The 4,332-nt window shown below is 41.8% G+C and overlaps 1 pseudogene; it reads right to left on the reverse strand.

Moving 5' to 3' along the window:
- LOC102853670 overlaps positions 1 to 3,926 on the reverse strand; it is a 93,826-nt pseudogene extending 89,900 nt beyond the window's left edge.
- Positions 3,927 to 4,332: the final 406 nt, after the last annotated feature.

Genomic DNA, 4,332 nt, shown 5'->3' on the forward strand with positions numbered 1-4,332 from the left:
AGGACAGAGCAGAGTTTAGGGCTGTTGTACGTAGGGTCATTGTGAGTCACAAGTGACTCGATGGCACATAACAACAACAGAAACAACAACTTTCTGCTTTCAGCCAACATCCATCTGACATGAGCAATTATATTTGTAGTGCCACAGCCTCTTCTAGATCCAGCTTGTATTTATGACTTTTCTTTGTCAATATACTGTTTTAAGTGTTTGGGGATAATTTTCAGTAAGATTTTAATAAGAAAATTCTATTAATAACAATATCATTCAAGTATATAAACAACTAAAGCCAAAAAGGAAAAAATAGAAGATTTCTACCAATTTTTGCTCTCTGAAATATATCAAATATGAAAGTAAGATTTATTAATAATAGTTGGTAACAAAGAAGAATGACAGGTAGAAAAAACAGGCTTGGTGACAGAAATGAGACTGAAGATAGAATGATAGAATTTTGTATAATTAATGATTTATTTATTGCAAATATCTTTTATAACAAACACAAATTACAACTATATACATGAACCTCAGTTAGTAAACTACATAAGAATCTGATTGGTAACATCTGTGTAAAAAAATCATTATAGAAGCTCAGTATCAGCTGTGAGAAACGGGGCAACATGTTGACTATGTAAGAGACCATTAATTATCATGTGATAGTTCAAAATGAAGCTAAAGAAATGGAAACAAATTCAACATAATTAACACGTAACCTTGAGTCTATCTGATCTGATTTTCGAAGATAATCTCACTAACAGTTTTGAGACTTTGAATACTAATGAATGAAGATCAGATGGTTTGTGGGATGATACCAATGATATCACCTATAAAGAAAGCAAAAGATCTTTAGAGAATTTAAGTTCCTGATGGGGGAAGAGAAGGGACTGAAGAAAAGTCCCTTCACTTGGTGATCCTTGCCTCTACCAGTGAGGGGCCGTCTCAGATGCCAAACAGGACAAGAGAGTTTGGGACAGAGAGCTAAAAGCAGGAAAAAAGAAGTAGCGTTCTCCATAAAGAAGAGCTGACCTGAGATCCTCCTGCACGTAAATTGCTTAAATTGGTGTCACTGATCTCTCACCACTCCAGAGACAGAGGAAAACTACAGGCTTCAGGAGATAAGATCCCATCAGATGAGACACTCTTCCTCAGAGCCAGCACTTTATAGGTGCAAGCAAAGGGAGAAATGGGACTGAAATTTGCCTGCATAAAGGTCCCTCCATTTGTGGCTCTTTGTCACCACTGTTACAGGGCCATCCTAGGTGCAAAACAGCAAAAGATAACTTGAGACAGAGAGCTACAAGCAATGGAATGACTTTCTCAGATAGCACGTTGAGCTGCAAGAAGGAAAGTTAAGATGAAACCGCCATGGTCAGAAACTTCTCCAATGGAGAACCACTCAGCCACTCTAGTCATTAGAGGAGCCACTACGGAAGACAATAGAAATTGGGTAATGAGACAACCTTAAGTTGAAATTCCTGCTGCAGATCAGAATAAAGAGAACTGAAAGGACTTTATGAAAGATGTATGTTCCCAGAAATGAGGTTAAAGAGAATGAGCAACTCACCCTATAAATTGAATATTTCAAGCTGACAACTAATTAATAACATCATAAAGAGAAGAACTATCAATAGATCCAATAGGAACACATTAATATTTATCAAGAAAAACTTCACAAATATTAAGAGACAACAGCAGCTTTAAACACTGTGAGAAAACAAATTAAAAAACCCTTCTCCTCAAAAACCCAGCAGAGAATATTGTAGGATTAATGAATACTTGCATCAAGAAGGCAGAAGATATACACTGATATGGAGGCATTACATTGATATGGAGGAAAGCACAGATGATGAAAAACAATGGAAGTCACAAATAAAGGGAATACCCTAAAGGTAGAGAACCAGAAGAAATATGATGTGGAGTTATTTTAACAGCTACAGAAAAGGATGCAAATGATGTAAGAAACAATGAGAATCGTTAAAAAACCAAATACTGCAGAGACATGGAGCCTGAAGAAATATAAACATGAGACGGATCATGCGGAATGGCAGAAGAAAATGTAAAAGATGGAAAAAAGAGTTGAAACTATAAAAAGAACTAAAAAAGAAATTTAAAAAAATCATCACAATATAGACAGGGTACAGCTATCACAGTACTGGAAATAATAGAAATGCATTAAAATGCAATCCCGAATATTAAGAATGAAATGGCAGAAGTGTCCAACATGCTGGAAAGACAAAAGATAAGAAAAGAGCTGGAGTAGAGAGTAAGTGAGCTGGAAGACAATTACTTCAATGGAAACATCATAGAAGAAAAATCAGAGACAAGATGTGAAGAAAATGAAGAAAACGTCAAACTTATATGGGATGAAATTAAAAAGAACAACATGTGTATGACTGGAATTCCAGAATGAGAGGGACAGGTAAATCTCTCAGAAAACTGTGCAAGAAGTACCAGAAGAAAACTTCTCAAGTATTATGAAAAACGAGGAAATCCACATTTAAGAAGTTCAGCATACAACAGACTATATTCAAAAAGAAAAACATGAAGACATATCATAGAAAAATTCTCCAAAATAAAAGATAAAGAAAGAATGCAAAAAGCATCACAAGTAAAACAAAGAGTCACCTACAAAGGAAAAACAATTAGATTACGCTCTGCTTTCTCAGCAGAAACTATGTGCACAAGAAGACAAGGGGATGGCATATACAGAAATTTAAAAGAAAACAATTTTCAACAAAGGATACTGTACCCAGTGAATCTTCACATCAAATAAGAAGAAATTAGATCCTTTGCAGAGAAAGACCTTAAGAAATTTTTGAAAAGAAGACCAAATCTACAGGAGCTCTTACGGAAAATTCTTCACACAGTGGCACCAAAAGAAAGTGAATGTACCATAGTAACAAGAAACAGCTTAAGAGCTGGAAAATCAAAAGGGCCAAACTCGTTCAGCATTTTTATTTATTTATTTTTTTTTTTTTTTCAGAAAACAGGATTTATTGGCAGGGCAGGAAGTGCAAGCCGAGCAGAAAGTAGTCAAGCTCACAGCTGGACAAAGGCTGCAGGCTGGGGTTTCAGGCAGATGACCTCCTGCACCATGTGCTCCCACAACCACAGGCAGGAAATGGATAGGGACTGATAGGGAAACTCGAGGTAGAGGGTGTGACCTTGAGGGCACACCCCCAGGGTCCCCAACAGCCATCAGCCTGGCCTCTACAAAGCTACCCACCCACAGGACAGAGGGATGTTCCAGTGGCTACAGGATCTGCCTGCCTTCATGCTTCATAGGAAGAAACTAAGGAGCTCCTGGCTGTGGTCAGGAGTGTCTGTCCTGAGTCCTGGGCTAGGTTCCCACACCCAGGAGTCTGAAACCTATGCCATGGGGGAGGGACACTGGGCTTATTCAAGGTGGCAACAGCCAGGGAAGGAAAGGTGATGGACACTGTGAGGATCCTCTGGTCTGGCTTGCTATGAGGTGGGTGGGGCTGTGGCTGCATAGATTATCAAGCAGCCAAGGGCCTTGGAGGTCCACCTGGCACCATACATGGACGCCAGAGGACAAGTACTAGTGGGTAGGGATGTGCCCAAAGTGCCACTGCACTGTGGGAGCCAGAGCAGGCTATGTGGGGAAGGCCTGGGTGGTGCAGATCCACCTTCTGCAGATAGTGCTGCTGGGCTGGGCAGCAGCTGACCTGGGAGATAGTTGTTCAGGTTTCTGTGCGTCAGGCAGAAGCAGCAGCCACGACCTTGGCCAGCTTAACAGGCCTCTGTAGGTTGGGAACCCTGAGCACTATGGAGCCTGGGGGCACCAAAGAAGCATTCCTGCTGGCTGACCTCTGGGGGAAACCTGAAGGCTCTCGGAGGATGCTCTTGGGAGTGTGGAAGGAAGCATTTGTCAAGCAAAATCTGATTGGATGGAAGATGCTAGTTCCCATATGGACATGAAGTGTCCTTGATGCCTGGGATCCAAACAGTAGCCCCTCTGCTCTGGTGGGGAAGGAGGTTCTGTGTCATGGTGGCTTGTTGTCCATTTTCACACTTGTGATTTTCCCATAAAGCTGCTGGCTCTCTGGAGAACAGGTCTTGAAGCATAGTTGCACTTTTGGTAGAAGTCTGATCTTGTCTGGGACTTCCTGCTGGGCCAGGCTGGGAAGCTGTTCCAACTGCCGCAGAGCCTCTAGGCCCCCCAGGTCCGGCGGGTGGCAGTGTCCCTGCATCACGGTCACCCTTGGACCCTGAGTGATGGCCCAGCTGCGGCAGCCCAGCCGGGCCTGGTCGCGGCACATGCAGTACATCTTGTCCCCAGCTGCATTCTCCTTCCTGTAGAGGAAGAACTCGTGC

This window comes from Elephantulus edwardii, unplaced genomic scaffold (assembly GCF_000299155.1).
Source record: "Elephantulus edwardii isolate Elephantulus edwardi_28Jun2011 unplaced genomic scaffold, EleEdw1.0 scaffold00205, whole genome shotgun sequence".
Taxonomy (NCBI): Eukaryota; Metazoa; Chordata; class Mammalia; order Macroscelidea; family Macroscelididae; genus Elephantulus; species Elephantulus edwardii.